The sequence below is a fragment of the Xenopus tropicalis genome, chromosome 8 (genome assembly GCF_000004195.4).
Source record: "Xenopus tropicalis strain Nigerian chromosome 8, UCB_Xtro_10.0, whole genome shotgun sequence".
Classification (NCBI taxonomy): domain Eukaryota; kingdom Metazoa; phylum Chordata; class Amphibia; order Anura; family Pipidae; genus Xenopus; species Xenopus tropicalis.
In genome coordinates, this window is record NC_030684.2 from 37,975,427 (window position 1) to 38,002,591 (window position 27,165).

General features: G+C 40.8%; 2 long non-coding RNA genes across 14 annotated transcripts in view; one reads left to right on the top strand and one right to left on the bottom strand.

The window, feature by feature from the left end:
* The window catches only part of LOC108645242, a 51,235-nt gene extending 46,314 nt beyond the window's left edge, over positions 1-4,921 (bottom strand). For 2 of the 4 annotated variants that reach the window (XR_004219543.1, XR_004219541.1), the window contains exon 1: positions 4,524-4,855. This is a non-coding gene — a long non-coding RNA (uncharacterized LOC108645242). Of the gene's footprint in view, positions 1-4,523 lie in introns of all 4 variants that reach the window. The other 2 variants (XR_004219542.1, XR_004219540.1) reach the window with 2 other exon arrangements.
* Positions 1-27,125, top strand: part of LOC108644438 — a 52,488-nt gene extending 25,363 nt beyond the window's left edge. For 2 of the 10 annotated variants that reach the window (XR_004219512.1, XR_004219511.1), the window contains 8 exons: positions 825-1,929; positions 2,259-2,329; positions 2,879-3,063; positions 7,652-7,892; positions 10,578-10,628; positions 13,285-13,505; positions 16,867-17,065; positions 27,012-27,125. This is a non-coding gene — a long non-coding RNA (uncharacterized LOC108644438). Of the gene's footprint in view, positions 1-824; positions 1,930-2,258; positions 2,330-2,878; positions 3,064-7,651; positions 7,893-10,577; positions 10,629-12,005; positions 12,162-13,284; positions 13,511-16,866; positions 17,066-27,011 lie in introns of all 10 variants that reach the window. The other 8 variants (XR_004219519.1, XR_004219514.1, XR_004219517.1 and 5 more) reach the window with 8 other exon arrangements.
* The last annotated feature ends 40 nt before the right edge of the window (positions 27,126-27,165 follow it).

Below are 27,165 nucleotides of genomic sequence, written 5' to 3' on the forward strand. Positions count from 1 at the left end.
CTTCAGCAATCAAGTGAAAGACTGTGACACACAGAATCCTAGCTCTGCTGACCACAGTTGCAAAGTTGCAGGAAGATTACTCCTAAGGGTGATGGCCGATGGAGAGATTTGTAGCCTTTGGTTGAATCTGCGCTACCGCAGGTGACATATCTCTCAAATTCTTTGGCAATAATGTAAATTGTGGGTGGGAAAACATACACATCGATTCGTTTTCCGTAGTCACCACAGGCAAATTTCAGCGAATTGGGAAAGCCAAAGCAACTTGCATGGTTTTCCACTGGTCGATCTACATTATTGACACTGGAAAAGCATTTTCGGGAGGTGAGCCACCCACAGTAGGGCTCCTGTCTGCTATCACCCAAAGGGGTAAGGGACCATTATGGGCATGTTGTAGACAGTAAGGGGGCAATAATCAGAGTCAGGTTTTTAAAGAAATTTGTAACTCTGGCCCGGCCGTAGCTAGTGTTTAACCGACTGGGCCAGTGAAAACCGGCCTGGTGGTAACCCTACACCAACCTAATGTGGTACTGCTATCCTAAAGAAACAGAAAGAGCTTCTAGGGCTGTTTACTCAGGTATGGTAAAGCACGGAATAAATATAGCATTCTATCTTGCACTATTGTGGTCAATCTATTGGCAATATACTGCCTCAGTAGCTTCCCTTCTCCTTTAATTAAGTATGTGGGAATTAATGTGTAGCCACAAAAATATTTCTTAATTTTCTGTAAAATGTCTTCTTATGTTCTTGTGAATTTTGTTCTCATATATTTACCATAGTCTCATGTGCATTACGGCATCCCTTTTGCTTTTTTTTTTATCCTGCAGGAGGAAACTTTGGCCGTCGCTGGAAAACAAAATGCTGCATATGCCTTCCCACTGGCATTCACTTTATTGAACATGGGAAGGCATTTTGGTCTCTGGCAGTAGTGGAGATTTAACGACTGGTGACTAATCTCCCTATGGGGAATTGTTGAATCCTCTGTGGATAACCCCCTCAGCTGATACCTCATAATAGACCATGGCCAGGATGTGTATGGGCATAGCTAGAAATCATCCAAAAAGCTCTTGTAGATAAGAGGATGACTTATCTTTGCTAATTTCTCAATGGTTGCTATGGGTTACAACAGCAGGTTTTTTTCTGCCCCCATCGTCTGCTATGCCTTCACAAAATTACCGAACACAGTAATTACTGGTACTGGAAACACTGGAGACATTCCTGGAGATATTCCTTCTTCTTAATATAGAAATGTATTGTCACCCTTTCCATAGTTAACAGACACTTTAGGAATCACCTTAAATTGGCAGGTAGTGGGTTGCCCATGATTTTGTTGCTATGGCAGGGGTTTGGATGCTTGCCCCTCAAAGTTATGCCCCAGGTCTGTGTATAGTTCAATTTGCAGGCAGCCAGGCTACTGACTGGGAAGCCCCTGCATCTTAAAGAGAAAAAATGATTTTTAATCACAATGTGGTTTATTTTCTATATTGAAGTATGCTGTTTGTTAATTATACATAAAGTATACATCTTTCTGTGCTGGTGATTTAGGCAGCAGCAAAGAGAGCAAATTGTAAGAAAATGATTCCAAGACCCAAACATGTAAGGGGAATTAGAGGCCACTTAGTATTTTTATGGTCACTAACTAGCCCGGCTCCCTCCACAAATCTGTTATCTCATCAAGAGACTTTAAATGCTAGAGGCATGTTATGCAAGGGGGAGACGTTTTCACTTTTGCACCTTTAATTTCTAGATGTGTACTATATTTGAGAAAAGGCTGCTACATTGCAGTCTATAGACAACTTCCGTAGTGCTGGTTGGAGCAACCACATTGGCATAGGTACCGTGACTCAACATCCGGTAGAACCACTCCTTCACTTTTGGACTTGTCTAGGTAGCAATCTCTACCCTGTGTACCCCAGGTACCACCTGTTAAAGGTACAGTAACAGCATACCTATGTCAGTATATCTGCTGTCAATCAGAAGCAGGTTAGGAATATATATATATATATACAGTATATATATATATATAGTTGCAAAGGTAATTTGGACCCTAGCAACCAGATAGCTTCTGAAACTCCAATCTATAGAGCTTCTAAACAAAAAGTAAAATAAGTAAAAAAAACTACAAATAATAAATAATGAAGACTGATTGCAAATTGTCACAGAATAATACTTTGTACATCTAAGAGTTACAGGTTAATGGTGAACAACCCCTTTTAAAGGACCTCCAATTTACTAGTTTTATTTCTACCTGTTTTATTCAGCCACAACCTTCGACCTCTTCATGTGACATAATGAGGAGGCAAATGTATTACATCAGATTTGGGTACTATAGGTACGATATTTACAAAACCTGTGCTACACCCTGCTTCTATACCCTCCGATAGTTATGCCACTATAATTAGGTTTCTGATTATATTGATGTGACATCCCACTCTGTGAGAGGACAGTCCTGGACTGACCTAGGCAGGCTTGGACTGGAAAACTGCCAGGATAGGATAGGGGAGAAATTACAGGCAATACAATGGGCACCTGCTGAAGACATGAGCATTCCCTACCAAACATGGAAGCATTTGACAAATCCTAAGAAGATTTCCTATTCTATTTCCTTGCCTGGTTAATGCAATTCCCGCATCTTCTCATCTACCCAATGAATATCATCTGCAACTACATTACATTCCCTATGAGGGGGCACCTGATAACCCAGACTATGAAACGGAGAAAAGAATCCATTCCTAATTAAACTAAAATGCAGTCAAAACATTGTGTTATTTTTTTTCCCTTTTATAAGGATATGCCATAACTGTGATAAATTCAAGTGTGTCCGTATCACATTAAATCCTGGTTTGAGTTTTTTGATTAATTATTTTTTCTTTCCCCCCAGCTTTTTGAATGTGGATACATGTCCAAGTTGCTGCACTAAGCATACAGCCTTCATCCCATGATGGGGAATGGTGGAGGATTCCAAGAATGACCATTATAAACAGAATCTTCAGCCTGTTAGGCCAGTGTGAGAAGGCTTGGTAGAGCAGCCAATACCCACAGGAGGAGGGCACCTGTCACTCACAGGTACTGAACCATTCAGTGTTTCTTCATTTGATCCATTCTCTCTAACCTACTATATGTTATTCCTTCAAAATGACACCAATACCCAGAATAAAGACACATACACACAGTGGCTTGATGGTAAACCTGTGACAGCACAGTTTTATTAATAATAATTTGAAACTTATAGATTTTATAGAAAATATGATTAATAATTATTAAAATTAATAGATTGGGCTATTTTGGTCCTAAGGAAGGCAAAAACCTCTTGAAGCTTGGGCCAATCTGCTTCACTAGAGGGAAAAATTCCTTCCTGACTCCTTAACGGCAATCGGATTTCTCCCAGGATCAAATGCGCCCAATTAAACCAAGGGTAGGGGGAAACAGTAAACAATATGGAAGCATACACACGAGCACCATTTAGCTGCAAGGTGAATCCTGCATTTCCTTCTAAGCAGCCTGCAGACCCCGGCTTCTGCAGTGTGCTGGATGGAATGAAAAGAAATTCAGGATTGACCGAGTTTGCCTAAGGGTGCTTTTGTTTATGGTGCCATATTGGGTTGAAAGAGGAGGTAACGTGGGTGTAACAGGGGTGAGTGTAAGGGGAGGCGCTACTGGTGCTATTGCAGTGAAAGGAAAGGGAGGCAGTGGTGGTGAGGGAAAAGGGATATGGCAGCATATACATGAGTGCCATTAAGCTGCAGGGTTAAGGCTACATTCCCTTGCTGCAGACCCCGGCTTCTGCAGTCTGATGGATGGAGCAAAAAGGAGAGTCTACCATGGAGCTTAAGAGTGATCCTGTTTATGGTGCCATATTGGGTTTAAAAGAGGTGATAACGCTTATCTAATTATTATCTATATAGAAAAAGGCTGAGGCACACACTTATAGGGATAACAACCTAGGTGCAAATCAGATAAACAATGTAAATATGTAAAAAATGCTGATGCACACCAGGAAAATTTTATCAAAAAAAAGATACTTAGTTTATTTAGATCGACGTTTCGGTCCTCACCCGGGACCTTTATCAAGATATAAAATGTGCAAACAAACAGTGTTTATAAAGACTCACCCACCAGTTAACCACCACCAAACCACACCCCTCTCTGGAGTGGCTGTGTTAACCCTTAAAAAAGATCTCAGTTCCAGCAGATATCAAACCAATCACATTTCCAGGTAATCTGTAAAATAAAGTGCATAATGCATAATATTCTATAAGGTGCAACATAAGAAAAAGTGCAATACATCATGGTGTATAAAAATGTATAAAACTTAAATTCCAAATGAATGGTGCAATGTCAGTTAAAATGCAGTCCATTGAGGTGCATGCAAATAAAAGGACCCAAATGCCAAATACAAATACACACTATTACCACATAATAATAAAAGCATTGCAGAAATATTACTTAAAAATACCTAGAATAAAATGGGACTTGCAATGGTAGAAACAGAGTTTGAAGTGTACTGGGTGAAACCCAAACATTACCTGGTATTTAAATAAGAGGCAAAGGAACAATACTCATTAAGACCCCGGGGGGAGACAGTATCCAGAGTTCTAATCCAAAACATCTCCTTCTGAAGCAGCATGCGATCCCAATCACCCCCCCTGCTGGGCTCTGGGATCAAATCTATTCCCATGAACTTAAAAGCTGGTAACCTGTGCCCCATCATTAAAAAATGCTTAGGTAGGGGTAAATCGGATTTGCCGGTTTCAAAGGCTTTCTTAATGGTAGACCTGTGATTTCCCATTCGCTCACGTAAAGTATTTTGTGTTTTGCCCACATACGTTAAACCACAGGGACAAGTAATTATATAGATCACGTGGGTTGATGTACAGGAAATACGGTGTCTTATGTTAATTTCTTTGCCAGAGTGGGGATGTCTAAAGGATTTACCTGGTGCCATGTATCTACACGTTGTGCACCCTGCACACTTATAGCATCCCTTTTTCAATTTATTTAACAGACTAAAACTAGAGTCATAACACTTAATGGGGTCTGTTTTCATTAAAAGATCTTTTAGATTAGGCCCCCGCTTGTATCCCCACATGGGCTTTTGAGCTGCAACTTTAGACAGCTTCTTTAGACAGTGACAAGAAGCTGTCTAAAGTTGCAGCTCAAAAGCCCATGTGGGGATACAAGCGGGGGCCTAATCTAAAAGATCTTTTAATGAAAACAGACCCCATTAAGTGTTATGACTCTAGTTTTAGTCTGTTAAATAAATTGAAAAAGGGATGCTATAAGTGTGCAGGGTGCACAACGTGTAGAGACATGGCACCAGGTAAATCCTTTAGACATCCCCACTCTGGCAAAGAAATTAACATAAGACACCGTATTTCCTGTACATCAACCCACGTGATCTATATAATTACTTGTCCCTGTGGTTTAACGTATGTGGGCAAAACACAAAATACTTTACGTGAGCGAATGGGAAATCACAGGTCTACCATTAAGAAAGCCTTTGAAACCGGCAAATCCGATTTACCCCTACCTAAGCATTTTTTAATGATGGGGCACAGGTTACCAGCTTTTAAGTTCATGGGAATAGATTTGATCCCAGAGCCCAGCAGGGGGGGTGATTGGGATCGCATGCTGCTTCAGAAGGAGATGTTTTGGATTAGAACTCTGGATACTGTCTCCCCCCGGGGTCTTAATGAGTATTGTTCCTTTGCCTCTTATTTAAATACCAGGTAATGTTTGGGTTTCACCCAGTACACTTCAAACTCTGTTTCTACCATTGCAAGTCCCATTTTATTCTAGGTATTTTTAAGTAATATTTCTGCAATGCTTTTATTATTATGTGGTAATAGTGTGTATTTGTATTTGGCATTTGGGTCCTTTTATTTGCATGCACCTCAATGGACTGCATTTTAACTGACATTGCACCATTCATTTGGAATTTAAGTTTTATACATTTTTATACACCATGATGTATTGCACTTTTTCTTATGTTGCACCTTATAGAATATTATGCATTATGCACTTTATTTTACAGATTACCTGGAAATGTGATTGGTTTGATATCTGCTGGAACTGAGATCTTTTTTAAGGGTTAACACAGCCACTCCAGAGAGGGGTGTGGTTTGGTGGTGGTTAACTGGTGGGTGAGTCTTTATAAACACTGTTTGTTTGCACATTTTATATCTTGATAAAGGTCCCGGGTGAGGACCGAAACGTCGATCTAAATAAACTAAGTATCTTTTTTTGATAAAATTTTCCTGGTGTGCATCAGCATTTTTTACATAATTATTATCTATTATATATTTTATTAACTAATAATGGTTGAACTGGGGTAAATGTAATAACATAAAAATTGCATAGCTGGTGAAACCATAAAGGGAGAGACTGCTTGTTGTATTACAGTGTAAAGAGAGGGAGGCAAAAAGAGTGATGTGACCGCATAACAAAAATGCTGGGTTAAAGCTGCATTCCCTTCCATTCCATTGAACCCAGGCAGCCTGCAGACCCCGGCTTCTGCAGTCTGATGGATGGAGTAAGAAGGAATGCAGGGTCTACCCTGCATTTAGCTTAAGTAGTGTTCCTGTTTATGGTGGCATATTTTGGTTGAAACAGGAGGTACTGGTGGTGGAACTGCGGAAGGTGGCAGGTGAGGCATCACTGGTGGAACTGCAGTGAGTGTAAGAGGAGACACTGCTGCAGAGGAAGGAAAAAGAGGCACTGTTGTTAAAGAAACCAAGATATGGCAGCATACACATGAGTGCCATTAAGCTGCTGCATTCCCTTCCATTCCATTGGACCCCAGGCAGTCTGCAGACCCCGGCTTCTGCAGTCTGATGGATGGAGTGAAAAGGAATGCAGGGTGTAACGAATGCTTTAGGGCGCTTCTGTGTATGATTCCATATCTGTTTGAAAGAAGAGGTCCTGCTGGTGGTGGCAGGGGTGGCATCGTTGGTAGAAATGCGGTGGTTGTCAGAGGAGGCACCGCTGGTGAAAGTGCATGGGAGCACTACTGGTGTTATTGCTGTGTAAGTAGGGGAGCACGGCTGGTGGAATTACAGCAGATGTAAGTTGAGGCACTGCTGGTTGAACAGAGTTGGATGAAAGCACTGGTGGAAATATGGAGGATAGATGGAGATGCACTGATGGTTTTACCTGAACACACTATTGGTGGTGGCTGGCCTGAGGTAGCTTGTGGAAGGGTCACTGCTGATAGAACTGCATTTACTTAAAGAGGTGATACCTGAATGGTGGTACTGCAGTATTTGGTACTTTGGGAACTGCTGATGGAGCTGTTGGTAGGTGCCATTTCTAAACGCCTATAAAAGCCAAACAATAAACTTAGAATTAAATCCACACAGTTTTACAATTGATATTCCTGTAGATATTCTATAACACTTAGGGGATGCACTCCCTTTTGGTTACCTTGTTATATCAACAAGTTTTTTGGTGATTTTGGTTTTTGTGATTATTTTTCATGTATAATTGCAGAAGAGCAATCATCTCAGAGGTCATCTTAGTATTCCCATAGAATCCCTAATGTGCCTGATTCCCATAACTAGCCCTGCTCTGATCAGTTCCCCTGCACCTTTAACGTAAAGAATCCTAATGCTGGGCATTTATTCTTCTGATTTGTGCTATTTGTCTTTTTACTCAGGCCCTTTCTTACCTATTATCCCATTAGGACCTAAAATGCCGAAAAGTTGAAGTCCTGAAAGGCTTCTTCAATGTCATCTGCCATTTCAGCACAAGGTCCTTTGGGCAGCGTTAGATTGGCTGGCAGCTTGGTGTACTTCTCAGCAAAATAGCTGACATCCTCCGGTCCGTTGAGGCTGGGTACGAACGGGGCTGTTGCCTTCCCATCAATGATGTCATCCCAGGCTGTGTTCTGCAAACAGGTACCATAAAAATGCTTGTTATTTGTATGTATGTATGTATAACTTTATTTATAAAGAGCCACAAGGGTACGCAGCACTGTACAATCTTACAAAATACAAAATTACACACAGGGAGGACAAGTGTTATAATAAATAAATACAATAAATATATATAAATGCACAGGGAATACGTTTCATGTGGTATGAGACAAAGTAGGAAGGTGGTCCATGCCCGGTAGGGCTTACAATTATTTAAAGTTATTTAAAGATCTTCAGAAAATGGTACCTTACGGCCATTTTTAGAAGCTAAAGATATGAAAGGACTGTACCCCTGAGATAGTATCCAGGGGTATTTCCCAGAAGATATAAGAATTATTATGACACTAGAGACAGAGAACTTACATTAAAGAATGGATGATGAGCTACATCCTCTGCATCATCCTGGGTAGAACCCAGTCGCTCCTCTGGATTCTTCATCAAGAGCTACAAGAACAGAAAATGGCAGTTACATGTACAGAAGCATCGGGGAGACTCAAGAGTTAAATTCTAAAGTGGTCGCTGAGCTAAAGAGCTGGTTGTAATAAACATATAGCTCAGTGCTACTTACCTGTGATATAAAGCTCAGTGCTTGTGGTTCCAGGGAGTCGGGATAGTGTGGCTCATCCTCCTCAATCCACTCATACATGAAATCGATGTCCATTCCGGTGAAGGGTCTCTGCATTGTATAATAAGAATGTATTAGGGGACCAGGATTATTATAAAGAGAGAGTGCTTTATGAGGTTAGATAAATAACAGTAGATCTACTTATTTCTGTATTACCTCCCTCTATAACTGACCAGTGGCAATTTCTACTTACTGTTCCAAGGAGCATTTCATACACGATGACTCCAAGAGCCCACCAGTCGACAGCTCTTGTGTATTGCTCCTCCTTCACGAGCTCTGGTGCCATGTAAGCTGGAGTGCCAAGTATGGTGCTTGTTCTGTCTCCATATCCAATGCCTTAAAAAAAAAAAAGCCAAATTGTAAGTGATATTTATTGAGGCATTAATGCCAGTGTAAACCGTAAATTAGTCCACTTTGTGCTGGATAATTATACAAGGCCCTCTTACCTGTTTTGCCCATGCCAAAATCGGCGATTTTTAAGTAGCCGGCTTTATCTATGAGTAGATTTCCTGGCTTTAAATCTCTGCATTCAAACAAAATGGAGATATTATAATGACACATTAAAACTGCTGCTTGTTCTATTTCCTTCCCATAACCTTCTAAATAGTGACTTTCAACCTGTAGCTGTTCTGCTGCAAAACTGCAACAGCTTCAAAACTCCAGGTTGTACTCGCCACTAAGGGTGAAGACACACAGAGCTACTAGTAGCAGCTAATTTTTCATGGCTACGAAACGCTACAGAAAATACCCTGCCATAGACAATAATGAGAATTGCGTCTGCTAAAACACATATTGAGACTGTTATCAGTAAATGATCAGGATTGTCTATTTTAGTAGCCACTACAAGTAGCTGCTACTAGTAGCTCCATGTGTCTTCACCCTAAAGGTACCGAGCTCTTTATAAACTCTTACCTGTGTATGACATCTTTGGTATGGATCGCCGACAGACCTAGGGTAATACAGGCAGCGTAGAACCTGCAAGCATAAGGAAAATACATTTGATCATTATATGCTGCTTTCATATAGGAAATGTAATATTTAGTGTAACTTAATTTATACTTACGTAGCTTTCTCCAGATCGAAGTGCCCACAGCTCTCCAGGTGCGTTCTTAAAGTCCCTCCTGCAACAAACTCCATGATAAAAAATAGATGATATTTGCTGGTAAATGTGGCATATAAATCCACTAAAAACCTGTCCGGATTCACCAACTGCCCAATCTGCTTTTCGGCTAAGATGCTGAAAGATGAAAGAGAAAATAAGTGCAATATAAGTAAAATATAATGGTAACAAAAGCAACTGGATGGAAGGAAGGCAAGTGAAGAGATAAGTGTATAAAATGAAAAAGACTGACAGACAGAAAGTGACTGCCAATTAAAAGCTTAGGCCTATCAGATTATGCAATCATTCCCCATGTGCTTACCGTTGAATTTCCTCTTCGTTGTTGATGTTGTCCTTCTTGAGCACCTTCAGGGCACAGATTATATTTGCCGGAAGGTACTCAACAAGTAGGACCTGGCATAAGAGAGTGAGTTTAGTGACACTGAATGTTCCCTTGTATATATTGCCAAATTCTAATTAGAGACTTAATGACTTACCTTGCCAAAGCTTCCTCTGCCTAGAACTTGAATGCGACGAAAGTCTGTTGCATTAAAACTGCAGAACTGCAGCTCTCTGGAAGGGAAGAAACAGAAATTGTGTCTTATGCAACGTAGTATATATATATATATATATATATATATATATATATATATATACACACACTATTCATTTCCAGTATTGAGGTTTTGTCTTACTGAGTGCTTTGGGTCTCCTCTAATGGCTCCTCTGCCTGGCAATCCCTCTGAGTTGGACTATAATCACCAGGGTGAGGGCCCTGTGATGTTCCCGAGGAGTCTCCTTCATGCACTTGCACGTCGCTATTGGGATAAAGTAATTGTGGTAAAAGATCACTATAATGCAAATGTACAGTTAATAATAGAAAGCAAGCTAACCTGCAGCCTTGCCTATAAAGAGTGATCTTACCTGTCTTCCTCTTTCTCAGGCTGCTGTTGTTCCACATTGGCCTCTTCGTCATCCTCCTCATCTTCTGCAGGTAAGTCACTATAAGTATAATACAGGTTAATGTCCATTCTTAATCCCTTGCTTAGTTATTGATTACCTGTAAGCTATCCTATTGCTTCCCTCAGCTGATTCATTCTCCATAATCCCCAATACTGTAGCACCCCCGCCATATCTCATAGAGGGCACAGTATTATAGGGGCCCTCTATAATATTGTGTATAATGGAATCTCCCAGCTAAATGCATGTTCATATTACCATTTGTCCTCTTCTGCATCTTCATTTTCCTCTGCAGGTACTTCACTTTAATTGGAAGAATAACACAGTTATTGTTAAGATTGTATTGCTCTTATTTGAAAGAATAGGGCAGGGATTTAATCTGGCCTCTGAGAAACTCCAATAAATCCTTACCTGTCAGGTGGAACTTGGGGCTGCTCTATCTCTGGCCCCGGTTCTTCAGCAGAATCATCAGGATGGTGCTGCAAACAAAAAAGGATCACAAGGATAAGATAAGGGGAAATGTTTGTGCTCTGCCCAAGACATAAATGTAATGTCAATGTAATGTACTCACTTGGGAAGAGTCACTGGCGGTGTCTGAAATGACCGGAACCTCAGGCCCAGTGACCTTCTCTGCTGGGAAAACTACATCGATGTCATTTGTAGTCTCAGTCGTCTCCAGTACAGCATCTGAAACTATGGAAAACAAGTATGATAGACATAAGGAGTTTCAAATACATGATATTCTTAAATCCGAGGATGCGAAGGAGGACAATTTGAAATGCCCATGTTTCTTTTCACATTGTAGAATTGTACCTGGTTAAGGCTTAAGGGCTGTTTCTTGATTTTTATGACTTTTGTTTTCAAATATACATGCAAATGCTTCCAAGTCAATGCAAAGTAATTTATATTCATGCAGAACTAAGTGTGATGTCCATGAAGTGGTAGTGGGTGTGCTGTTATGGTGCCACACAGTTTCCACATATAATGAAAATAGGAAAGGAAAGAGGCCAGAGATAGTTGTAGCTCACCTCGAGTGTTCTCTGCTTCCTTCCGAGCTATCTCCTGAGTGAGCTTGAGGAGAGAGGAGTAAAGGGCTTTCACCTTTTCCTCACTGCTCTTCCTCAGCTCCTTCACCTGGGCTTTGGTCTTTCTGTTCTTGGTGGCCCGGTACAGGTTTTCCGCCCCTGCTGCTACACGCATCTCCTTTTGAATGGTGCTTACCAGCTGATGTTTCATAGCTAAAAGCTCAGAATAATCAAAACACTGATTGGTGTCCTCAGCCTATAGAGAATGGAAAAAAATGAAATCAGCTCAAACTTTAGTGAATGTTAAACTAATAAACATGTGAAGAACTGCAAAAAACAGCTATTTGACTAAATATTTATTATAAGCGGAGGAATTTTCTTTGCAGTGACAGTTCCCCTTTATATCTGGTGGCAAGGCCTCACCCTCAGGCAGGAAACAATGGCTTTATATTTCCATCAGCCTTACCTCAGTGTTTTGCTGCTGGTGCAAGATGTTACACAGCTTGGCACCCATCTTGAATCTCCTGTATCAGGAAAGAAAGGTTGGTATTAGTCACTGCTTTATTGGAGATAAAAAAAAAAACTACAAGCTCAAGTGGTAACTAGAAAGGGAAGTTTGATGAAACCTGTTTAATGTGCAATCTCTAGGTAACCTGGTACAATTTATACTCTGTATAGATATCCTCTATATACTGACGATTCAATACGCTGTACAAGAAACGATTGTTAGGAATGTTAAATGTCTTGTTTGTTTTGAAACAAAATAAATAAATACTTTAAAAAAAAAAAGAAAGGGAAGTTTGAGAACAAACTTCATGTTGGGTTAAAAAACATGAAGTCACTGAATGGAATCTGATCTGTTGTTTGCTCGGCCCACTTTTTCTAACCTTGGACCACAGTTATGTAGTAAAAACCACTGTGCAAGGTTTGGGTACCCTGGTTTTAATAGTGTCTGAATGGCAGACATTTTAATTTCCCCAATGAAAGCCAACAAGTGACATCTGATTTGCGATTGGTGGCTCCGCTAATAAGAAGAAGAAGAAGAAGAAGAAGCTGAATAATAAGCTGAGGATGAGGAACAGTCTGTTGGGTTTTGCAACCCAACCTAATGACATTATCAGACGTTAAACCAGGACTACTTATATCAGCCAATTATTTCTTACAACTTTCAATGCAAATGGTGGAAATGCATGTTTAAACATTATACAGTTACAGCATTTGTCAATACATGTTAGTGTATGAGCCCTTCAGTAAATTACCTTGGGGGCAGTGCCGCTATTTCTAATGCTCAGTGATACTGCAGGGAACAGAAGCACTGCCAGCCAATGGGGTCATTTAGTTATGTCCAAGTCAGTGGTCAATTAGGCACAGTTTTATTCTTTAGCTGCAGTAAAACTACAACTTTCACAAAAGTTAAAAAGCTGCTAATCATAGGACATTCTAGGTGAACTACACCTTTATGAATCACTGAACAAATATAACTCTTTCTCCAGCTTATTTATTCTATAAATGTTTCTTTAATTTTAAAGGTGAAGTTCATGCTTAAATTACATTTTATTCTCTATGGGGGTTGTTGGAACACTGCTGTCTGTATGATATGAAAAGTAAAGTTTAAGCTGAATTTTGTCAATTTGATGAGAATTGTTTTGGTCTTTCTGCTTCCAGATTAGATCTGGTTAAACTGTCTATGGAAGAAAAAGGCAAAGGATCACAGGTGCATGATGGGAAAGAGACAGCTTCCCACAGTTGAATCCTGAGTGAGAAGGAGCCATGTGAGTGAGGGTTTGATGCTCGGGCCGTGCAGCACTGTATCTGCAGCAGCGGAGGAGTTCAGTGCAACACAGAAGAACACCCCTTGCGCCTTGGTTCCTCACTCATCAGAACCAGTGAAGTGATTTACTTTAATATTTCGCTCTCCTAGTGTGACCTTTCTTAATGTCCCTTTCCGTGGAATGTTGGGAATTGTAACTCCACAGATGAGCCCATTTTAAAAAAAATTCTAATTTCAATTTATCTTCCATATTTTAATTCTTCCCCCCTTCATGGCCAGTTGGTGTTAGTTGGTAAACCCCTGGAACTATAGCAGTGTTGCACGGTGGGAACCAGGCCCAAATCTTACTCCGGGGTCTCTAAGCCCCTATCTTACAAATCTACAGGTAGGAATTATGAATAATAGCTGGCGCTAAAGAAATAATGAACAGCTTGGTACATCCAAGAGGGAAAGATAACCTTACTCAAATTATAGAGGGGGAAATGCAGGACCAGTACCTTTGTCCAGAGGACCCCAAATGGGAAGATGAAAATATCCTCTGGGCAGGGAATCACTCGAGTCTCCTCTTTCCTTTGCTGTTCTTCTCCCTTTGGTATCGCTGATATCGTTGTTAATCACCAAAGTCGCTTGCAATACTTACCGCTATGGGAAGAAAATAAAATAAAGGATTGATGAGAATATAAGGGGCAGTGAACCCTGCCGCCTCTGGAACCCCAGGAGAGTAGGGAGCCCATTGGATCCAGACTGATAAGCAATATCAATACAAAGTTGCAAAACTGCTCCTGTTTTAAATTTGGGGGCCTTAAAATGAACTAATATTAACCAGGGATACAGCACATAACCCCCTCTATTATATAAAAGAATATGAGCTACTCTGACTCCAAAAGAAATGGGAATGCATGAAGTACAGATCCCATAATTTTCAATCATTTTCAGACTATAGAAGAAAATGAGCCTGATAGCTTGTGTGTATGTGCTATTTAGCTAACAAACATGATGGTCATCCAGGATGTAGACTTTCCTCACTGGCTCTTGTAAAGAGCCTTTATCTCCCATAATGCACTCTGATGTCAGGCATAAGAGGTAGTTAGCATTGGTTTGCCTCTAATGTCAGAGCTGGCTTATGACAAGACTGCAGATCCCATTGTGCACTGAGAGCAGGGATCATCTCAATATCCTCAAAGAACCTGCTTCTCCCTGCACATACCCAACATGTCTGCTCCCCATAACCTGCTCTACTCTGATTAGTGCCCCTGCACCCATAACACAAGGGATCCTAACACTTTAGCATTTATTCTACTAACTGTACTAACTCTTCCTTATCCATCATCCACTCTAGTGCTAAGGCTACTGACCGTTGCTAGGGTGAGTGGGACCCTAACGTCCAAATGACAGTTGGCAGTTACAGCTAAAGAGAGGTAGATTAAATGGTCTAATAGTTTAAAAGCAGCAGTAAGCAAACACAAAATACACAATGTTTTAGAACTTCAACTGAGCCACAGGGGATGCTGGGAAAAGTAGTACAGCTATAGCTAGAGAAGCAGAGGTTTAGGGCTAATGATACAGTGATTATGATTTTCTACTGCATTTTTGTTCTGCAGCTCTGCACATTAAAATCGACTTTTTTTGAGGTTTTACTCCTGCTAACAATGGCATACCCCATAATTAATTGGCTCCTCTGCATTTGTATCTCCTGATGGCTGCACCTAAAATTTACCCCCCCCACACACACTTTCTGCATTTTTGGCAAACACACTGACAATTTCCAGCAGTTTCATGATTAACATCTCCCAAAACAAGAGCAAGCAATGGGTACAATTTTGGGTCTTTGGTGCCAGGGAACAATTTTGGGATATTTGACTCCACTGCCCAAACTACTATAAAAGCTACTATAAAAAAGTTGCCTAAAATGTATCCCCCCCCCCCTTTTTGTCAGCAAATGTTATTGGTTAAGATGACAGACATTTCCAACGGACAAAATTATGACAAGCATCTCCCCAGGCAATACCAATAGGAGATAATGGGGTGGTAATTTTTGGAGCTTTGGTTCCAGGGGGCAATTTGGGGGAGTGTGACCCCACTAATAAAGCTTCTATAAATCATGGGTGCCAAAAACCCCAAATTGCTTAATCCCCAGTTTCTTAATCTGCTCCACTTACCTCTGAATCCAGAAATGGTATAACTGCCGTTTGTGAGAGCCGTTGGTGATGTCACTGAAGCACAATAACTGCCAAACTGACACATACTCAGATACATACAGGACTGTGATTGGCTGTATAGTGAGACTTGGGAACAATTGAGCTTGCACTGACTGGGCTCCCCTATCCCTACTGATGATGACCCTGCTTAGATCTTCTCTGACTGGGGGCCCACTAGCTATTAAGTGAACTACAACTCAGCTACTGGTTATCATAGGGAATGCTGCAAATTGTAGTTTAGCAATGGCTGGAGACATAGTTTGTTGAGGCAGATAGAAGTATTATATTAGGAATATATTTTTTTGAAGGCTCTACTCCCGTGCTACCAGGGAGTTGGCTTACATAGGCATTGCAAGGCATAGTATCCCTGGCAGCTTGCAGCCAAATGCCAGTTCATATGCGGCTGTGATCATATGGCAGGAGGCTGAGAATATATGTGCAGTCAATGCATTTCCCTTCTTGTTGTTGGGGTCACTGACCCCCAGAAGCTACACAGTATTGTAAAGGTTGAGGTAGGAAAAACATTTTTGTACCAAAGAAACAAGGCTGGAGATAAAGTCTCTCTGTCATTCTTCCATCTCTATTATGATTTCCCTCAATGTGCCCCCATGTCTGTATCTGGGGGTGCCACCTGGCCAGTAAAGTTGGTATTTGATGCCAGTGTTATTAATAGGGAAGAAAGGCAATGTGTATAGGAAGGATGGATTTTATTCAGACTATACTGAAGCCCATTTTGTTAGAGATGCGCTCCCGCGGGACCCTCTATTGCCCCATTACCCCCTGCCAGTAACGTACAGCTTTAGAGTAATTGCACAGAGGGGGATTTAGGATATTTTTTTTCCAAGTGATTTTATGCTCTATATCAACCCCATTCATCTCTATAGCAATCACCGGGATCCACAGAATTGCTGTGCCCCTGGTTTTCGTGCCACTGTCACTTGGCCCTCAGGTCTGGGCAGTTGCCATATAAACCAATAGGGGTGATACTAAGGGTTTTACCATTACTCTGTACAGCCTCCCTTGTGCCTTCGGCTGGCTTGATTAGTCTGTATATTAATAATAGTGTTATTATTTGTATCCATCTTTTTGTTTTCAGCCCATCAACTATTCATATCCCATTCTTATTTCCAGACTGCTGTGTGGTTGTTAGGGTAATTAAGCTCTAGCAACCAGGCGGCTGCAGTTCCAGAGAAGAGTAAATCCAAATTGTGTTAGAATGTTGCCATCTGTATGATAATATGGGTAAAGTTTAAGCTGAACTGTCTGTTTAACTTCCAGGTGGGATCTGTCTATGAAAGAAAAAGGCACAGAATCAAAGGTGCATGATGGGAAAGAGACAGATTCTCACATTTGAAACCTAAGCGAGAAGGAACCATGTGAGCAAGTCGTATTGATGCTTGGGCCGTGCAGCTCAGGAGGAGTTCGGTGCAACACAGAGGAACAACCCTAGCAGACTGTACCAACATGCCCCCTGCAGGTAAGTACAAGTACAAACACCCTGGCACCTCACTCATCTGGGTGCTTTCAAAAGCTCATTAAAATATTTGATTAAATATTTTGCTTACATAGTAGGATCTTCCTTTGTGTACTTTTGGATTTTTACCATATGTGAGTGACATAAATGTTTCCGTGGCAATTCCACATTGGTGGGTGTGTGTGTGGGGGGGTCGCTGGGAATTGTAATTTATCAAGAGATGAGACAAATAAACACTTCCCAATCCCCATTTCCGTAATATAATTCTACCCCCGCCTAATGGCCAGTTAGTTTACCACATAAATATAAGAATTAATGCTTAGAATCTCAAGCACATATCTAATACATGCGGGCAGGCAAGGGCTGTAATTGCCAAGAATGTATATAATATGTTCTTTGCTTTATAGAGGTGGTTCACCTTTAAGTTAACTTTTAGTATGTTATGGAATGGTCAATTCTAAGCAACTTTTCAATTGGTCTTCATAATTTGTTATAGTAATTTTTTATTTGTTATAATTTTTAATTATTTGCCTTCTTCTTCCAACTCTTTGCAGTTTAAATAGGGGTCACTGACCCAGGCAGCCAAAAAACTATTGCTCTGTGAGGCTCCTTTCTCTCTCCCATTCATATTTTAGTCTCTTATCCAAACCCCTGCCTTGTTGCTAAGGTAATTTGGACCCTATCAACCAAATAGCTGCTGAAGCTCCAAACTGGAGAGCTGCTGAACTGAACATGAAATAACTAAAAAACAATTCATTAAAAATGAAGACCAATTGCAAATTCTCTCAGAATATCCCTCTCTACCATACTAAAAGTTAACTCAAAGGTGAACAACCCCTTTAATAGCTTTAACCTCTGCACCGGAGCAATGGCAGTTAATATCTAGGCTGTTGTAGCTTGGTTCCTAATGATATGTGGGACATAAGGTGCTGTAAATTGGAAGCTTTGGGGTAATTTTCAGAAATTTGTACTAAACGTGCCAAAATGATTCATATGTCTGTAAAGCAAAGCTTAGCATTGCAGTGTGATTGAATAACATTCAGCTTCATCTGCAAACTCTTAAATCACCCAGTTTCTGGCTGAAATTGGCTGTGTGTGCCTGCACCCAAGACAAAGCAGTGCTTCCGGGCACAGGCGCTCAAGTGTAGGGGCGGATTCTCAGCCGCTATTTATCTGCAGGCCAAGGATCCGCCCCTTGTGACACTTGCCTTAAACTTTTTGCATGTACCTGTCAGGGAATCACAACATAACAAGGACCTTGTGTGAGTGGGGTGTTGGGGGGCCAGGTGGAAAATTAAGAGGAGGACTGTTTATGCCGGGGAAGCATACACAGTGTGGGTGGGGGCAGGCGGAAGTAAAAATGGTAGAAACTAAAAGGTGGGGGAAAATGAGTAGTGGAAAGAAAAACAGAATGCAATTGCACAGAATTGAGAAGACATTGTATCATTTGACAGAGGACTAAAAGAATTGGGTCAACTGTACCATAGGGTAAAAATAAGGGGAGATTGCCATGTACAAATAAATACATTGATATGGCAGATAGGGAGGAGAGCAGGATGAGTTAATGTGACAGTAGGAGAAAGGGAAAGATGAAGAGAATGGAAAGAAGGTAGAGCAAGAAGAGAAGTTTTAGGGAAGGGGCACCTGAAGCAGTGTTTGCCTGTGTATTTTACCCAGGCAGAGAAAAGTGGATCTGCTTCTTCCCATAGCTCCATTCACAGGCATGGCATCGACCTGTTTGGGGACCCATGAAGTGGATATTAACATGGAAATGCAAAAGTGTGCATTTTTGCGCTGATGAATTGAGCTATGGGAAGGAGCGCACAGCACAGCTTTCCTCTGCCTAGGTGAAAAAGAAGAAAGCAGACAATCTGCTTCATGTGTCCCTGCCTTAAGGGTAAGGGCAGACAAAGTGAAAAGAAGTGGATCTGCTCCTGTACGCTTCCACGTTTAGCTGCAAAGACAGGCACAGCTGTGTACAGCTACACTGAGTGCAGCAGAGCAGAGATTGGCCCGAAAAACACACAGCATGTGTTTTTTGACTGATCTCTGCTCCGCTCTGCCTGGTGTAGCTGCACTTGGGCCGAAGTTGTGCCTGTCAGAGCAGCTAAACCTGGAAGCGTATAGGAGCAGATCCACTTCTCTCCACCTGGCTACAAAACTCATGTGAGAAAAGTGGGGCCTACACTTTGTGTGCCTTTGCCCTAAACTGATTTGGAGGAGATGAATATCAGAGAGATACTAAACAAGGCAAGGGATGGGGTAAAGATAAACACAAATCAAGAAAAATGGACAAGAATAAAATGCAAAGTGGGAAAATAGAAACGAGAGGGATCTGAGAAGATAACATGTAATTGTAAAATACCCTGAGCCCCCACTTCGGGCAACTGGCATTGCTGCTTTATGCCCGAGACCCTAGCAGTTGTTATACCACATCTGACTGCACTGTTTATGGCCACTGCACTGGCCACACAGTGTGCTTAAAATCTCCTAAAGTGGCCCTAAAATCTGTATCCCTGCGCTGAAAAGTATAGCTTCAGCTTAAGCGCAGGTACACGGAGCAGAGAGTGGCCAAAAAAAAAAACCACGAAAGCAGGAAGCAGGATCCCCTTCTCTCAGTCTGCAAAATGATTCCCATGTACCCATGGCCTAACAAGCAAAGGTAGTGCCTGTTGGGCAATCATGGATGCACATGGGGAGATTATTTATATAATTAAACTGACAAACTAAATCCATGACTGACCAACGGGCATTACCTTTTCTAGTAATTTCCTTTTTGTACAGTACTTGTATAATAGTATAATGGTTTTTACTGTAGCCCTGAACTATTTCAGCTGTGTCAATGTTACTATTGGTACAGGGCATTTGTATCTGTATTTAGTGGGGCAAAGTCTAACTTAAGGTCATGACTTTGACAATGATATAACACGCACAGTCTGCTGTAATTCTGCCCTCCTTTTTGATGTGCCTTCATAGCACCCACTTGTGTGAGCAAAAAGGGACCCTTTCCAGACTGTGTCTTAGGAAGACTTATTAGCTGACCCCTATTTGTTTTAACGGGTGCCGTTTACTCCAGGGCATTCACCTATACAAACCAGGTGCTTTAGCTCACAGTACATAGAAAGGAAGAATGACTGTTAATATCTGATTTGTTGATATGGTTAACTTGGAGTAATAAATGCACGTGGGGCAGTCTTCAAAGCAAAGTGGATGTTTGGGGGGCTTATTAATTCATTGGATGTTTGTACTGGCGTAGATACCGGCATCATTAAGGGCCCATCTTTCTGCACAAGGTGGAAGACAATAGAACCCTAGTCAGTAGAGGATGAGGCTAAAGTACTAACATCTGTTATTAGCAGTGGCCAGATGTAAGTACATAAGAAGGGACCCTAATTGTTAGGAGAGACAGAATAATGTATGTTGCTCGTGGGACCTATGAGCAGGGCTGGAACTAGGGGTAGACAAAAGAGGCACGTGTCTAGGATGCAAATGTGGAGGGGCGCTAAGGTTGTACCTCTTCTGTCTGCCTCCCCCCTTCTGTAACTCCAAGTGACAGCTGGCTGAGGGAGGGGTGACCGCTTGGATTTTTCCTGTTTCACCTTGTATGTGTCTGTGGGGGAGTGATCGGCAGTGGGCTCTTCCTTTCTCTTGTGCTGCCCCTGACTACTTTAGGAATGCCATACTGACTAGAATTAATAATAATTGGTGGGGCTAATACACAGTGTAGTGGAATGAAAGGGATAGCTAGAGAATTTCACAACATTCCCTACATGATCTGAATGTATTGCTGTAGCTGAAGAGGGACCAATGAAATATTTGGACGTGTGTGGGGGGGGGCAGGATAAAGGGGGTAAGTTTCCTGTATAGACACTTTTCGATGGAGGAAATTTTTACACCCGCAGGTTGGGGACCCCTGCTCTACATCATACTAAAAGTTTACTCAGCCAGCAACCAGGCAGTGGTTTGAAACAGAGACTGGAAAATGAATAGGAGAGAGACTCCTAAAATAATGAAGACCAATTACAAACTAAAAGTTAACTTAAAGGTATAACATTCCCTTTGTCAGTAGGACTTGTTCTCACCTTTTAGATTTTCGGGTAGAGGTAAGGGTGGGATAAAGGGGTAAGCTAATATGTTATACAGGGGTTCAGTAACGTGCTGCTGTAGACTTTATGGGGTTCATCCCCTTGGCTGGCAGGTAATGGCTGCAGTTACAGTTGGGGGGTAAATGATTGCTTCTCAGGATGAGGTGGCACTTAAGTGTATGGGCGTCAGGAGCCAATGCCAGGCTGCAATCAGCTTTCCCTACAGGAATATTATTTAAGTCAGTGAGAGAAGGAGGAATAAACAACATATGGCAGGTATACCCAATAACCAAAACAATAACAAAGTTGCGTAAAACCTTTACAGACAAAAGATTTTGTTATCTTATGTATTCCTTCTTCCTTATGGCCGTAACCTGTTGAGATCCTTTGCAGTCAGTCCTCATGGAAAAGGTGGTACTGACACTAAAAACTATGCTTTAAAATATTAATGTACAATAAAAGTTCCCTATAGGTCATGTTGATCTTTTTCACTGATAGGGCTCCTTTTGTAAGTAATTGTTCCTTGAAGTTCCTAAACCTGACAGTTTTTCCAACCTGACTGTCCCTTTTCGATCTGACAGTTATAGCTTCTAATTGTAATGGTCTCCTGCTGCACAAATATGGCAGCCCCCTCATAGAGGAACATGGGGAATCAGATCGATAATATAAAAGTAGGGATGTACGGAATCCAGGATTCGGTTTGGGATTCGGCCAAGATTCAGCCATTTTCAGCAGGTTTCGGATTTGGCTGAATCCATGCCTCTGGCCAAACCAAATCCTGAAAATCATGTGACTTTTTGTCACATAAACACACGGAAGTTAAAACATTTTTACCATGCACAAAGCACATGGTTTTCTTTATAACAAATTAGGATTCGGTTCAGTATTCGGTCAAATCTTTTGTAAAGGATTCAGGGTTCAGCAGGGTCATAAAATAGTGAATTGGGTGTATTGCTATATAAAAGCATTGGGCAAATAGTATAAATGACAAAAGTATAAATAGTATGCAAAGACAATATTATGATAGGTGTAAAAAGGGTTTTATTTGAGGTGTTAGTATCTCTTTAAGTGCCCATTTCTAAGTTGCATTGAATTAGAGGGACTTTAGGCGCTCACTGGATCCCTCAGTTTTGGTTTGGATTAGTCACTTGGACCCATTCTTCTTGGAGAGTAAAGTCCATTGCTTGTGTGCTGCTAGGTTCAGCAGACCATTCCGCTAGGCTGACTTGGGGTAGTTGTCATTCGGTGTGTGAATTACAGCTTGAATACCATCTTTACTTGCTGTTAGGAAGAAAAGGTAACCCAACCTGTATTGTATATTTTTTCTCTCAACAAATCCATTTGGGTTTTAAGCAATTTACGTTTTGGTAATTTAAACTGAGAGATATCGTTAACAATTAATCTTGGGCCGTGGCTTTCCTGAGAGCCCCTTACAGCCCTAATAGGAGAAAGAAGAAATGGGGAAAACTCGCAAAAACAAACCGGAGAGGGAGAGAACTCTCTGCAGAAAACAACAAGTGGTTCAACCTGATGCAGCGCTTCTATTCTTGAAGAAAAAATTGGACCGCATGCACGGGAGGAAAGGGAGGAGAAGGCCAAATCCAATGGAGAGCTATCCGAACCTGATAGCGATACTGATGACAGAACAGATATACTAGTGTACATCTCAAACTTACCTTCAAAGCCAACATCAGAGAAATGTTGCAGGAGGTGACGGCCACTATAAAGGAGGGAATACAAGACATAACAAAAACATATGCTTACTCTGGCAGCGCGCACCGATGACCTAGATCATAACATAACATAAGTAAGTGCACAACTAATCAGAAAACAATACATATGCATTTACAACAAGAGGACAATATTATTCTTCACCTCCAAAGACAGTTGGAAGATCAGGAGAACAGAAGTAGGAGAAACAATTTTAGGGTGTGGGGATTGCCAGAAGCTACACAAAACGAGGAATAGGCACAGTATTGTTACAGATATGTAACAGTATATTGAACAGAGATCCATCCACAGAAATAGAAATATTTCAAAGAGTCCAAAAACTGAAAGCCTCTCCCTTAAATGCTCTGTGTGACATACTGTGCTGTTATCAGTTTTTCGTTGAAGGAGGAAATTCTACTAAACTCTAAGGAGGTCAGTAACTTCACATATAAGGACTGTGTCATTAAACTCTCCAAGGATCTCTTTAGAACCACATTATCCAAATGGAAAATGTTGAAGCCACTCACTGACCTTCTGAGGGAGAAGAGTTTCCCTTACAGATGTGACTATCCCTTTGCTCTTACAACAAACAAGGATGGAACTGTAGCAGTGATACACACGCCCACTGACACTACATCTACCATCATTAGACTTACCTGGGATGGTTACCTGATCCCGTGAAAATATCAGAGCTAACGTTTGAACTTCAGGGATACTGAACTGAGAATAACTTGTACTCCCAGAACCACTAAAGACAAGATGCGACTTTCTTTCAACTAAAACAGGATGCTGGAAAACTTGCTATGGACATTGAACTTTCCCTTGAGATGTTTGGACTTAGGAAGTAGCTTTATGCTCTGATCCTGGACCTGACTGGTACCTGCCACTTCTACAGTGACTAGAATAGAGCCACATCAAATGTTAAACCTCAGCATAACAATAAAGCTGGTTTTCAGAATAAAAAACCGATTTTGACATTGTACCCCCATGTGAGGAACGCAGACATTGACCTGACTGCTTGTTTTGACTTCTTACCTGATGAACAACTGTTTCCCTTATTTTCCTTTTACTCTCCGAGTTTTATGGGACATCCTTAAGTACATAAGTCCAAGTCACTCTTTACCACTTCTCAGCTTTTATAAGAGTGGACTCGAGTAAACTAAGATCCTTTAAAAGAGTAACTTTCCCCCTATGTTTTGCCTTACAAAGCAATGGGTATATTATAATATATTAAGGTAACCATTATTTCCTTACATTTTCCCTACTATCTCCAACATTCTGCTGGTAATGGTTCTCTTTCCCTAAGACTGGATTAGGGATGGATGCTTCAGATCGATACAGGTTCAAATATATGATCCTATCCACCTCAACCAATTACGTTTCCCCAAATTAAAGGTACATTACACCTTTGCCCTTGTTACACTATTTCAGTCAAGCGGAACTCCCCTTGTAAAACTACTGCGGCACATCGCTTACACTTTACTTTTGCTATTCAGCTACTTAGTTAGCTGGACTGTTCCCCCTTCCTAACCTCTCCTTTCCCCGTATTGCAAGCTACCAGCAAGTGTCAGCAAAGTAATCTAGTAGGGCATGTAGATTCAACCCACCAGAATGGCTGATCTAACAAATACGGACTGTACTGTCCTTTTCTTTAATGAACCTGTCAAGCAAGGAAAGATTCTATGAGTGTAAAAAAGCGAAGCCAAGATAGTGATCATCCAAGAGTCTCATTTAAAAAAAAAACAACAACATTCTCTAACTACGACCCATAAATTGTACCCCCATATATCCATGAGCAACAATCCCACAAAGAAAGCCACTGGAGTTCTTACTTTGATTTATAAGGACCTACCATTTAAACATATAGACACACTTTTCGACACCGAGGGACAGTTCCTAATGATTAAAGGTAAATTGGCTGACCAGATATGTACAATTGCAAATGTCTGTGTTCCCAATTCAGGTCAGATTTCCTATATTAGACATTTTTGAAAGTTTTAGAAAACTTAAGTGTAGGGTTAATAATACTGGGTGGAGACTTTAATGCTACACTTAACCCATTAGTAGACTCCTCCTCTCAAAGGAGTAATATCTCAAATAAAGGAGTCGAAGAGGCCAAAAACCTTTTAGCAGCAATGCAGCTGGTTGATGTAAGGCGGGCATTAAACCCAAAAAAGGGAGACTATACTCATTTTTCTAAAACATTCACAGTTTATTCAAGAGTTGATTATATATTGGCTTCACAACAATATTTTCATATTCCCACCTATCCGACCATTCCCCAGTTAGACAAAATGTACAATTCCACGGACACCCAAACGACTATTATATAGAGACCATTAAAAAGCAGATACAATCATGGATGGCCCAAATAATTCATAACAATTCTTCAGCAGAGATCTCCTCGGCAACGTTCTGGGAAACACCAAAGTGTGTGCTGAGAGGCCTCCTGATTGCGCTTGGCTGTAAAAGAGTAGAAGATAAAGAAGTACGTAAGTTACTAGGCGGCATAAATCTTTTAGAGCAAACACACAAAGTGATTCTAGCACAAAACACCTTAACTACACTGGAGAGCAAAAGGCTACAACTGAAAACATTACTTAAAGGATATGTAAATCCCACTTTAAAAGTAAAAGCCGCCATACACGCAACTCCTTCTGTACGATATTCGGTGCGTGTTTGGCAGCTCGATGCGACGACCGATATCGCTAAGGCTGCGAATATCGGTCATCTCCTCGATTGGCCGGGTTAAAAGATTTTGATCGCCGGAGAAAAAATCTACGTTTAGGGCTAAATCTGGTTCCCATAGAAACTCAGCTCTAGACCGATTTGCTATTGTTCCTTTATGATGACAACACTGTGTGCATGATAATAATTTTGGCTATGGAGAGCTCTTATAAAATACTGTTAACACTATGACAACTAAATACAGTTTTATCAGGTCCTGTTACGTAAAAAGAAGGAGAAAGACGGCCAGCGCTCAGTTATTTTACAATTATTTTTTCAAAAACAGTTGTTAATACCACACTTTGGGTCCTACCCTGCCTTTTAGCATTCTAAGTCTGTAGTGCAATTAAAATCAATTGTGACTGAGTAGTAAGACCACATTGCCCTTGGGGGATCTGAATTGCACTACAGACTTAGGGGCTGATTCACTAAAGGTCGTTAGCGATTATCGCATAGTTTTATGCGTTAAAAAGTCATTTCACATGTGTTACTACTCATATCGCATGCGCAAAAATCCTGATTATCGCAAAGCGTTATTTCCATCGCTTTGAGGTAATTATCGAATAGAAATAATACTAACGCATAATTCACAAACACATATGAAGCGTTAAAGCATAAAATGTGGCGATAATTACTGTGAAACTTAACGCCTCCCAGGAGTGGGCGTTACTAAACAACATGGCAGCTGGTGATTGTCTGTGGTGACAACATGGACAAGTTTGTGTTGGCCCTAGAGTGATGCAATTTGCAGGAAATGGTCATTTTCAGAACAGTAGTTTTCAGAAAGTAACGGTGTTATGAAATAACGCATAAATATATTGCATGCTTTAAAATGTCATTGTTACTTTTTATTACTTATCTAGGCTCTCCTCTATTCACATTCCTGTCTCTCTTTCAAATCACTGTCTGGTTGCTAGGCTAAATTGGACCCTAACAACCAGGTAGCTGCCAAAATTCCAAACTGGAGAGCTTCTAAACAAATAACTAAACAATTCAAAAGCCACAAATAAAAAAATGAAGACCAATTACAAATTGTCTCAGAATAGAACTCTCTACATTATACTTCTAGTTAATTTAAAGGTGAACTATGCCTTTTAAGGAGAAGGAAAGGTACAATCACTGGGGGTGCCAAAATGTGCGGAATTCTGTTTGCATTAATTTTGCCCCTAAGCACCAGGGTTCTATGCATTTCTCATAATGGAGATCTTGGCTAAAATAGATTCCTACTATGGAATTAGGATAGCACAAACAGAATGATAATAATAAGGCCGTAGCAAATGTTTTTTTTTCTCTCTTATAAAGTTGCGCTGGGTTTTGTCTACTTTCTTACAGTAAACTCTGGTTCAGTTACTCAGCGAGATCCCCCCAATACATTTTCACACAGAGGAACAGTTTAAAAATTCTAATTCTGTATTTTTTTTTTACAGATACAACATTTTTGATTTTTAAGCTCTTGGTGGGAAGAAGGAATTAAATGCGCACTTAACTGGAGACTGTTTATTAAAGTATAATGAGGTAGGTACATGAAATTGTCCTGCAACGTATAGGCTGTTGTTTGCCCTGGTGGCCACTAGAGGGAGT